Below are 12476 nucleotides of genomic sequence, written 5' to 3'. Positions count from 1 at the left end.
CTGGTGGGTCGGGGGAGAGCCCTCTGCTGCCCTGTTCGTGCCTAACTACCTGTAACAATCTGATTATGCTAAGTTTTCCTGTATCCAGTATCACCTCCAATATTTATCAAGGAGTTGTGTGAAATACCACCTCACGACCAGATGAAGAATTTTATCACCACCTCCTCCAATTCCTCATGAGGGAGAAGTAGGAATTGCTCTGAGCCCAAGGTAGAAACTGTTCCTGAAATGTTGAAAACCATCATTGTGAGTAGGTGAGTGGAGAGGTGGAGTAGTGAATCACCTGTACAATGGCACTGTCAAAAGACAAAATTACAACACATTTAGTTTAAAAATCTTAATTGGCTTATTTGGTATTCTAGAATTGAGCAACACTTCATCCCATGAAACAGAATAAGTGGCCGGGCGTGGTGGCTCACACCTGTAATCCCAGCACTCTGAGAGGCTGAGGCGGGTGGATCACCTGAGGTCAGAAGTTCATGACCAGCCTGGCCATGGTGAAACCCCGTCTCTACTAAAAATACAAAAAATTAGGTGGGTGTGGCGATGCGAACCTGTAATCCCAGCTACTCAGGAGGCTGAGGCAGGAGAATCACTTGAACCTGGGAGGCGGAGGTTGCAGTGAGCCGAAATCGTGCCATTGCACTCCAGCCTGGGCAACGAGCAAAACTCGGTCTCAAAAACAAAAAAAAACAGAATAAGTGTTTGGATGAGCCAGCCCATGCGGGGGTTTTTGTTTTTTTTTTAGAGGGAGTCTCCCTCTGTCACCCAGGCTGGAGAGCAGTGGTGCCATCTTGGCTCACTGCAACCTCCACCTCCTGGGTTGAAGCAATTCTGCCTCAGCCTCCCGAGTAGCTGGGATTACAGGTGCGCGCCACCATGCCTGGCTAATTTTTTGTATTTTTAGTAGAGACGGGGGTTTCACCAGGATGGCCAGGCTGGTCTGGAACTCCTGATCTCGTGATCCGCCCGCCTTGGCCTCCCAAAGTGCTGGGATTACAGGTGTGAGCCACTGTGCCCGGCCCGCGGTTGGTTTTATGGACAGAAAAAGCTTGGGAAAAGCAGAAACAAAACTAAAAGTGGGTTGGTTGTTTCAAAGTTACTTTTTTCTTCTAAAGGTTAAAGCAGAGGGTGTGTCTTCCATCCGGGCACGGTGGCTCACACCTGTAATCCCAGCACTTTGGGAGGCCGAGGCGGGTGGATTACCTGAGGTCAGGAGTTCAAGACCAGCCTGGCCAACATGGTGAAACCCCTGTCTCTACTGAAAGTACAAGAATTAGCTGGGCGTGGTGACACACCCCTGTAATCTCAGTTACTCAGGAGGCTGAGGCAGGAGAAGTGCTTGAGCCCGGGAAGCAGAGGTTGCAGTGAGCTGAGATTGCGCCACTGCACTCCAGCCTGGCCGACGGAGGGAGACTCTGTCTCAAAAAAAAAAAAAGCAGAGGGGTCTTCCTTATCATGCTGGCCTGTGGTCAGATAAACATCTCCACTTGCTTTGGTGATGTGGCACTTTTGCATGAGTAACTCCATTTTGGTGTGGTCTGTTGAAGCCTAGTGCTGGAGCTGAGTCCGAACCAATGGCCTCCTATTATTTTATAACACTTTTTTTTTTTTTTTTTTTTTTTGAGACGGAATCTTGCTCTGTTGCTCAGGCTGGAGTGCAGTGGCGTGATCTCGGCTCACTGCAATCTCCACCTCCTGGGTTCAAGCGATTCTCCCGCCTCAGCCTCCCGAGTAGCTGGGACTACAGGCGCGTGCCACCACGCCCGGCTAATTTTTGTATTTTTAGTAGAGACGGGGTTTCACCATGTTGGCCAGGCTGGTCTCAAACTCCTGACCTCAGGTGATCCGCCCGCCTTGGCCTCCTAAAGTGCTGGGATTATAGGCATGAGCCACCACGCCCGGCCGATAACAGTTTCATTTTGAAGACAGGCGGCTTGTAGTAGCAAAAATTGAGACCGAAAATGGCGACGTTACACATTCTCCAAATCCCCACTAATTTACATACCGATCAATTTCAGAGGAAATCTCCTGTAACCCTAAAGGAGGAAGCTGTCAGACCTCTGGAGAGCCTGGAGCAGCTCCAGTTCAAGTTCAGAGATCCGGGGAGCCCAGAATGCACAGCGCCGCGGGTGTGCCTCCCGCCAGAAGGCGGCGCTGTGGGATCCCAGCCGGAGCCGTGTCCAGACACAGGAAAGGCAGAGCGTTCTCAGCATGCCCTGCCTGTGCCCTGGGCAACGGCCGCCTCCGAGCGAGATCCCGGGGTCGCGCAGCAGGGTGGGGCTGGGGCTGAAGGGCGCAGGCCCCGCGTACGGGGGCCGCCCCTGCTTTTCCTCCGCGAGACCAGAGCTCAGACTACGGCAGGACTAGTCCCTGGGGTTCCCCCTCGGGTGTCAGACCCTCTCTGGGCGGTCGCGGGAGGGCTCGGGCTCGCAGGATCTGCAGGTGTTGGGGCTGGGGCAGTGGGGAGTGGTCCGTGGGCCCAAGAGGACGAAGCGGAGTCGGGCGGTTCCGGCCGGGAGGAGGCGCCTCCCCGGGGCTGCCCTGACCTAGTAAAATCTGCGGGGAAGCCCTGGCCGGGGAACCTTCCCCCGGCTCGCTCCTTGGGGCCTGGACAAAAGGCCGTGAAGGAAACGCAGTCCTGGGCTCTGCGGTCTTTGGAACAGAGACTGCGACTTTTCATCTTCGTTTCCCACCTAGTGTGGGGCCCCCGTGGGTGCTGTACAAATGCTGTGGAATCAAAGAATTAGTCAGTGGAGGAGTCCCGCACGCACCCATTGATTTTACTCAGTCCAGAGTTTTCGGAGAGTGCCTGCTTTCCTAAGCGCAGCTTGTGGGCGGAGACTGCTGGATGAGGTGCAGATTGGGAGAAAGAACAGGAAATTACGGGTGAGAAAAGGAAAGGGTTCCCATAAAGGGCACATGTGAAAGTACAATGCTGAATTGCAATATTAGGCACTTCCATTTTCTTTTTATTTATTTATATAAGACGGAGTCTCGCTCTGTCACCCAGGCTGGAGTGCAGTGGTGCCATGTCAGCCGACTGCAACCTCCGCCTCCCGGGTTCAAGCGATTCTCGTGTCTCAGCTTCCCAAGCAGCTGGGATTACAGGCGTGCGCCACCACGCCCGGCTAGTTTGTGTGTGTGTGTGTGTGTGTAGCTGGGATTACAGGCGTGCGCCACCCCCCCGGCGAGTGTGTGTGCGTGTGTGTGAGACGGAGTATCACTCAGTTGCCCAGGCTGGAGTGCAGTGGCGCGATCTCGGCTCACTGCAACCTCCGCCTCTCAGGTTCAAGTGATTCTCCTGCCTCAGCCTCCTGAGTAGCTGGGACTACAGGCACGCACCACCATGTCCGGCTAAGCTTTATATTTTTAGTAGAGACTGAGTCTCACCATATTGGCCAGGCTGGTCTCGAACTCCTGACCACGTCCCCGCCTGCCTCGGCCTCCCAAAGTGCTGGGATTACAGGCGTGGTATTATTAATGTTAATGGTGTTGCGTCTTTGGGGTAGTGACTGCCTAGTCAAGCTTCTATTCTGTTTTCTAATTACTAGGAAACTAAAGGGCATTTTCCTTATTCTGCTTTGTCACTTTCTTCTAGGGAAAGTGGTGTTTTGCTTTTCTGGTGCAAAATGTTTTGAAGAAGATAATTTCTCATAGTTGTATTGGAGCAAACTGTCAGTTTAAATTTTATTTTGGTGAAATGGTACCAATTATGGCCGGGCGCAGTGGCTCACGCCTGTAATCCCAGCGCTTTGGGAGGCCGAGGCGGGAGGATCACGAGGTCAGGAGATTGAGACCATCCAGGCTAACACGGTGAAACTCCGTCTCCACTAAAAAATACAAAAAAAAAAAAAAAAAAATTAGCCAGGCATGGTGGTTGGCGCCTGTAGTCCCGGCTACTCCGGAGGCTAAGGCAGGAGAATGGCGTGAACCTGGGAGGCGGAGCTTGCAGTGAGCCGAGATAGCACCACTGCACTCCAGCCTGGGGGACAGGGCCAGACTCCGTGTCAAAAAAAGAAAAAAAAAAAAGAAATGGTACCAATTATGGAAGTCTGCAGATGCAACTATTTTTTGCTTATAAACACAGGTGTTTTTAACATCTCAAAATGTTGAAGACAGTTCAATGTGTACTTTATCACGCAGTACTATAACGTTATATGACTGTATAGTAGGCTAGGTGCTTACAGAACTATGTCCTATGGTAATTTCTCAAATGTTCATTTAATTGAGTCAAATTATTTCAGATTGTGTTTCTCTAGTTACAAATAAGTGTCTGCAGAAGTTCCAATGATTGACTTCTCTATGAGTCTCCCCAAACTATTCCTGTAAAACAAGGGCCTATGTATTCAATATTCCACCTCTGTCAGGGTATAAATCTGCCTTGTTTGCAGCACTGGTTAACTTCTGAAAAGAGGAACAGCAAAATCATCACAAGTCTATTCCTGGAATTATGTCACTAAAGCCTAAGTCAATTCAGGTGATGAATATTCTGCCTTCTCAAGATTTGTGTCCTAATCGCTTCCCCAATATAACAAAGGTAGAAGGGCTTTTAAACATCACTGATGAGGACAGGTGTGAAGCCACCTTGAGACAAAAGGAAATGTGTTTGGGGTTCCAAGTGGCAATGACCTTTGACGACATGCCCATCTGTTTTTCAATACAGGAGTAGGAGAATCTGGATGGATATCAGAAGGAACTTTACAAGCAGGGGTTGAGGAGTATCTGTGAGGCTCTGATCTCTCTAGGCAAGATGGGTTTTTGTTGAAAATTTGAGAGTAATTCATGAAATCAGAGACTAAGCAAGTCTCTGCAGGTTACCTGTTCTTTCTGTTTGCTGCTTGGTTGGCCTTTGGAGACAGCAACCTGCTTATCAGTAGGATATCCTGAGAAAAATTATTTCCTTGATAATTATGCCTAGTTCATGTCTTCCAAGTATCCTATTTACCTTATAATACCTTAATCAAATGCTTTATTGCCACCAATTTCTTAGGGTCTCTGCATTTTGGCTTTATTGTCTTAGAACCCAACCCATAAAACAGCCAGAAGTATATGTGCCAGTTAAATCAATGCTCATCTTTCCGGAATTTTCATTCCTTTATTTAATTCAGGAGAAATCAATAAACACTTATTGCATACTTCCTTTGTATCAGATTCTGGGGTAAGTAGAAAGATAAATAAAATATAGTCCCTACCTTCATGGAGCAAATAGCCCACTAAGAGAGACATATGGGCTGGGTGCAGTGGCTCACACTTGTAATCCCAGGACTTTGGGAGGCCAAGGCAGGCAGATCACTTGAGGTCAGGAGTTCGAGACCAGCCTGACCAACATAGTGAAACCCGGTCTCCACTAAAAATACAAAAATTAGCCAGGCATGGTTGTGGGCGCCTGTAATCCCAGCTACTGGGGAGGCTGAGACAGGAGAATTAATTGCTTGAACCCACGAGGCGGAGGTTGCAGGGAGCTGAGATCGTGCCCCTGCACTGCAGCCTGGGTGACACAGTGAGACTCCATCTCAAAAAAAAAAAAAAAAAAAAAGACATATGTATTGCATGAGGGCACTTTTGCTTGCAGATGACAGAAACTCAGCTCAAAGTACCTAAAGGAAAAATAAAAAGTAGCTTATAGGTTCATGTAATAGGAAGCCCAGTGGTTGGATTGTCTTCACAGCTGGCTGGGTGCAGGGGCTCACGCCGTGGTTCAGGGCACTTTTGTGCTCTTTCTTCTTAGTTTTGCTTCCTTCTGTGTTGACCTTATTTTCTCCAACTGCATAGGTTTCTTTCATATGCTGAGGATGATAGCTGCCAATAGCACCAATTTCACTTCATGTTCCCAAGGGTGTTCTCCAGAAAAGGCAGATTTACAATTGCCCTCAGCATTTTTTCTTTTTTTTGAGACAGAGTTTCACTCTTGTTGCCCAGGCTGGAGTGCAATGGCACAATCTCGGCTCACTGAAACTTCCGCCTCCTGGGTTCAAGCGATTCTCCTGCCTCAGCCTCTCGAGTAGCTGGGATTACAGGTGCGCGCCACAAGGCCCAGCTAATTTTGTATTTTTAGTAGAGATGGGATTTCACCATATTGGCCAGGATGGTCTCGAACTCCTGACCTCCGATAATCATCCCAGCTTGGCCTCCCAAAATGCTGGGATTATAGGCCTGAGCCACCGTGCCTGGCCATGCTGTCAGCATTTTTAAGGGCTCAGAGAGGCCCTGCAGCAAATAAACCTGTTAAACTTTGTTTAATCTGTCGTTTCCCAAGTTTATTTCATCTGAGAACTGCCCCTCCACCTTTTTTTTTTTTTTTAACAGAGTTTCGCTCTTGTTGCCCAGGCTGGAGTGCAATGCGGCGGTCTTGGCTCACTGCAGCTCTGGCCTTCCCAGATTCAAGTGATTCTTATGCTTCAGCCTCCGGAGTAGCTGGGATTACAGGTGCCTGCTACCATGCCCGGCTAATTTTTTTTTTTTTTTTTTTTTTTTGAGACGGAATTTCGCTCTTGTTGCCCAGGCTGGAGTGCAATGGCGCAATCTTGGCTCACCGCAACCTCTGCCTGCCGGGTTCAAGCGATTCTCCTGCCTCAGTCTCCCAAGTAGCTGGGATTATAGGCATGTGCCACTACACCCCGCTAATTTTGTATTTTTTTAGTAGAGACGGGGTTTCTCCATGTTGGTCAGGCTGTTTTCGAACCCCTGACCTCAGGTGATCCGCCCAGCTCGGCCTCCCAAAGTGCTGGGATTACAGGCGTGAGCTATTGCGCCTGGCCTGTATTTTTTATTTTTTTTTAGTTTTTTAAGATGGAGTCTTGCTCTGTCGCCCAGGCTGGAGTGCAGTGGCGTGATCTAGGCTCACTGCAACCTCCACCTCCCAGGTTCAAGCAATTCTCCTGCTTCAGCCTCCCAAGTAGCTGGTACTACAGGCGCACACCGCCACGCCTGGCTAATTTTTTGTGTTTTTACTAGAGATGGGGTTTCACCATGATGCCCAGGCTGGTCGTGAACTCCTGAGCTCAGACAATGCGCCCCGCCTTGGCCTCCCAAAGTACTGGGATTACAGGCGTGAGCCACCGCTCCTGGCCTAATTTTTGTATTTTTAGTAGAGGTGGGGTTTCACCATGTTGGTCAGGCTGTTCTCGAACTCCTGATCTCAAGTGACTCGCCTGCCTCAGCCTCCCAAAATGCTGGGATTACTGGCGTGAGCCACAGTGCCCGGCCCTTCTTTTGATTTTTTTTTGTTTTCTACAGCTAAAAATTGTACGGCCAGTCATGGTGGCTCACAACTGTAAGCCCAGTGCTCTGGGAGGCTGAGGCAGGAGGATTGCTTCAGCCCAAGAGGTTGGGCTGCAGGGAAGCTGTGATTGTGCCACTGTACTCCAGCCTGGGTGACAGAGCAAGACCCTTGTCTCTTAAAAAAGAAGAAATATAAAAACCATCCTTAGCTCACAGAACATGAAAATAAAAGAGGCAGTGCACTGGATTTGCCCCACAAACTGTAGTTTGCTGATCTCTGTCTACAGCTCAGAAGACATGGAACTGGTATCAAGTGCAAGCTTGATAGGAGTGCAAGCTTGTCCAGCCCTCAGCCTGCAGGCTGCTTTGAATGTGGCCCAACACAAATTCATAAACTTTCTTAAAACATTATTAGTCGGCCGGGCACGGTGGCTGACGCCTGTAATCCAAGCACATTGGGAGGCCGAGGCGGGCGGATCACGAGGTCAGGAGATCGGGACCATCCTGGCTAATAGGGTGAAACCCCGTCTCTACTAAAAATACAAAAAAAAATTAGTCAGGCGTGGTGGCGGGCACCTGTAGTCCCAGCTACTCGGGAGGCTGAGGCAGGAGAATGGCGTGAACCCGGGAGGCGGAGCTTGCAGTGAGCCGAGATCAGGCTACTGCACTCGAGCCTGGGCGACAGTGTGAGAGTCCGACTCGCGGAAAAAAAAAAAAAAAGAAAAAACATTATTAGTCTTTTTGTGATTTTTTTTTTTTTAGGTCATCAGCTATATTAGGCAGGGATCTCTAGAGGGACAGAACTAATGGAATACATATATAATCTATATATTATATATAGATTAATATAATATAAATATCTATTATATATTATAAATATGTAAATATATATAAGTATATAATATATATTATATATATAAAATATATATGGGGGAGTTTATTAAATATTACTCACACCATCACAAGGTCTCACAGTAGGCCATCTGCAGGCTGAGGAGCAGGGAGAGTGAGTCAGAGTTCCAAAACTGAAGAACGTGGAGTCCAATGTTCGAGGGCAGGAAGCATCCAGCATGGGAGAAAGATGTAGGCTGAGAGGCTAGGACCGTCTCTCCTTTTCACATTTTTCTGACTGCTTATTATTTGCTGGCAGCTGATTAGATGGTGCCCACCCAGATTGAGAGTGGTCTGCCTTTCCCAGCCCACTGACTCAAAAATTAATCTTCTTTGGCAACACCCTCACAGGCACACCCAGGATCAATACTTTGTATCCTTCAGTCCAATCAACTTGACACTCAGTTTTAACCATCACAAATCCACCCCTTGTCAACTTGAACCTATACACATCTCCTGAGATCATATATAATCTTCAAATAAAGATAATAATAGGGTCATAATTATGCCTAACATAACTGTCCTTCATACAACTGGAAACGCACCAATCCCCAACCCAAATACTATGACATAAAGTTAACAATACTTAAATGCTGATGTGAAGTCAATAAATCTAAATGTCATGTGATACAGGAGAAAGGAAATAACATGGGTTTTTTTTGTTTTTGTTTTTGTTTTGAGATGGAGTTTTGCTCTTGTCGCCCAGGCTGGAGTGTAATAACATGATCTCAGCTCGCTGCAATCTCTGTCTCCTGAGTTCAAGCAATCCTCCCAGCCTCCTGAGTAGCTGGGATTACAGGCGTGCACCACCACGCCCAGCTAATTTTTTAATTTTTTTGTAGAGATGGGGTTTCGCCATGTTGGCCAGGCTGGTCTTGAACTCCTGACCTCAGGTGATCCTCCTGCTTCGGCCTCCCAAAGTGCTGGGATTACAGGCGTGAGCCACCGCGCCCGGCCTAACATGAAGATATTTTCTTAAGTACAAGTGTATAAATGCACAAACACGTTTTTAACAAAAGGAAGAAATACTCATGAAAATTACAGTCCTCCTTTCTGCAGCTGGTCACGCGGTCATAGCTGGTATTGATGACTACCTTTTTCACTACCCATTCTGTATTCCCTTTGTCTTCAGCAAGCACCTCAGCAGGTCGTGGTATTTTCCTGGTGGAGTGACCCAAACCTTCATTCCTGAAGGGTCTGGGTCACTTGTAGTCCTTCCGGGATTGCGCTGTTGTAGTTTCCGGTAGACCTTAATCACAGGGCATGGTAGTGTGATAACATGGTACATGTGATAACATGGTAATACTAAGAGACACCCTAGGCTGGGCGCAGTGGCTCACACCTGTAATGACACCCTAGGCTGAGGCAGGCAGATCATGAGGTCAGGAGATCGAGACCATCCTGGCTAACACGGTGAAATCCCGTCTCTACTAAAAATACAAAAAAATTAGCTGGGCGTGGTGGCAGATGCCTGTAGTCCCAGCTACACAGGAGGCTGAGGTGGGAGAATGGCGTGAACCCGGGAGGCGGAGCTTGCAGTGAGCCGAGATAGCGTCACTGCGCTCCAGCCTGGGTGACGGGGCGAGACTCCGTCTCAAGAAAAAAAAAAAAAGAGACACCCTAATGGATCTCTCTATTCCAGGCATACTCTTCCTTACCTCCACTGTGGAGCAGTAGACTGATTTCATCTTGATAGTCCGGGTCAGTCACCCCAGCCAACACTGTAACTACCTTCTTAGACTGTTGATTTAAAGGTAGGAGGAACCCAAAATGTCCAGGTGGCAATCTTAACTTCCAGTTTAATGGAATCGTGTCTCCTGGGGACAGCGTTCCTCCCTCTGGAACTAAGACCTCTAGGCCAGCAGAACATAATGTCACAGGAACAGGAAGCAAAAATTTTGCTAGCGATTACTAGGGGTGATGGTGAGTGGTGCCACTTCCACTTCAACCCCTTGATTCCTGGACCCGTGAATTCTGGCTATGGGAGAAACAGTACCATATATTGGACGCTGATTCAGAGCATACATGGTCTTGTGGAGAACTTTGCCCCAGCCCTGCAAAGTATTGTCACCTAGTTGGAGTTGTAATTGTGACTTCAATTACAGTGAAGGCCATTCCACCATTCTATCAATCCAGCTGCTTCAGGTTGATGGGCAACATGGTAAGACCAGTGAATTCCATGAACATGAGCCCACTGTTACACTTCTTTTTTTTTTTTTTTTTTTTAGACGGAGTGTCACTCTGTCGCCCAGGCTGGAGTGCAGTGGCACGATCTTGGCGGCTCACTGCAAGCTCCGCCTCCCGGGTTCACGCCATTCTCCTGCCTCAGCCTCCCGAGTAGCTGGGACTACAGGCGCCTGCCACCACACCCGGCTAATTTTTTGTATTTTTAGTAGAGACGGGATTTCACCGTATTAGCTAGGATGGTCTCAATCTCCTGACCTCGTAATCCACCCACCTCGGCCTCCCAAAGTGCTGGGATTACAGGCATGAGCCACCGCGCCCGGCCGCCCACTGTTACACTTCTTTAGCCGTAAAGTGAGTGCCTTGGTCAGAGGCAACGCTGTGTGGAATATCATGCATTCCGTGAGTCCACAGATGGTAGTCTTGGCAGAAGCATTGCATGCTGGATAGGCAAACCCATATCCAGAGTAAATTGTTTATTCCAGTGAGGACAAACCTCTACTGTTTTCATGATGGAAGAGGTCCAATATAATCTTCCTGCCACCAGGGAGCTGGCTGATGGAATGGTGCAATATCAAGGGCTCAGTGTTGCTCTCCACTGCTGGCAAGTTGGGCACTCAGCAGTGGCCGGAGCCAGGTCCACCTTGGTGAGTGGAAGTCCATCTTGCTGAGCCCACATGTAACCTCCATCCCTGCCACCATGGCCACTTTGTTCATGGGCTCATTGGGTGATGACGGGTGGCTGGGGAAAGAGGCTGAGTGGTGTCCACAGAATGGGTCATCCTATCCACTTGATTATTAAAATCCTTCTCTGCTGAGGTCACTTAGCAGAGCACTCACATGGAATACAAATATCTTCAGTTTTTGACCACTCAGAGAGGCTCCATCCACATACCTCTTCCCCAGATTTCTTTTTTTCTTTCCTTTTTTTTTGTTTCTTTTTGAGACAGATTCTCACTCTCGCTCAGGCTGGAGTGCAATGGTGCAATCTTGGCACACTGCAACCTCTGCCTCCCAGGTTCAAGTGATTCTCCTGCCTCAGCCTCCTGAGTAGCTGGGTTTGCAGGTGCCCACCACCACAGCTGGCTAATTTTTGTATTTTTAGTAGAAATGAAGTTTCATCATGTTGGCCAGGCTGGTCTTGAACTTCTGACCTCAGGTGATCCTCCCGCTTCAGCCTTCCAAAGTGCTGGGATTACAGATGTGAGCCACCATGTCCAGTCCATTTTCCTGACCCTTTCTGTTTGCATTGGACCTTAACTATTATTTTTCTGCTTATATAAATTAAGTAGGAATGCAGTAGGCTGCCTATCAATTTCACTTCTAGGAACACTGATTAATTAGCTAATGCCAGAGTTCTACACGAGTCAGACTATTCTGATTGCCACTTTGCCTCTGCTCTCTGTTAGGGTAGCTATGCCCACCATGTCTTTGACAATTGAGTGCTGCCACTTGGTCTCTGCCAACTTGAGATCCAGTTATTCCCACTGTATTTAAATTTTTTTGCCAGTGAGTTTTTATTAGCAGTGAAGTCATGATTTTGGATCCCGGGGTGGGGATCACCGGGTATAGGTCCCCCTTCACCACCCTGGGAGAAGGACAGAGGACAGAGGAGAGGGAGGTGCAGCCAGTTCAGATCTTCCTGGGAAACGTGCCTTCAGCCCATTGTTCGTCCCAGGCTGTGACCCAGGATGTGGGGCAGAGGGACTTGTACACACGCTGGTACCATTCGCACACAGAGATATCGCCTCCTTTAGCGGTCATTGCCTTCTGACAGCAGTGGAAGTCCAGGTAGTTCTGCCAGCAGTTCCTGGTCTGGTTCTGGTTGGGAAGCAGCTGTCAAAAGGGGCAGTCTTGTAGTTCTTGATTTTGGTCTCGATGTCTTCTTCCACCATGGTGCTGAATCCCAAAGGCACCCTAGATGCAACTTCTGTATTTAAATTTTGTAGTTGAGTGACTGAGGTTCCCACTGTTGGATCTGACATACAGAGAAGAGTGATTACAAGGCTCTTCGAAGATGCAGGTGCTGCCCTCACAAATCTATTTTGCAAAGCACTGGTCAAGGGTATATCTTCTGGACCTTTCCAGCTGGGACGAGTAGGTCTAAAGTGACTAATGCACTCCACCATCCCAATCTCCCTAAGCCTTTGGATCCCCTGCTGTACATTAAACCAAGG

General features: G+C 48.4%; 1 pseudogene; it reads right to left on the bottom strand.

Moving 5' to 3' along the window:
* Positions 1-11931: 11931 nt before the first annotated feature.
* On the bottom strand, positions 11932-12194 carry LOC129040911 (cytochrome c oxidase subunit 6B1-like; annotated as a pseudogene).
* Positions 12195-12476: the final 282 nt, after the last annotated feature.

Source organism: Pongo pygmaeus, chromosome 6, assembly GCF_028885625.2.
Source record: "Pongo pygmaeus isolate AG05252 chromosome 6, NHGRI_mPonPyg2-v2.0_pri, whole genome shotgun sequence".
Taxonomy (NCBI): Eukaryota; Metazoa; Chordata; class Mammalia; order Primates; family Hominidae; genus Pongo; species Pongo pygmaeus.
This window is presented reverse-complemented; position numbering and strand designations above follow the sequence as displayed.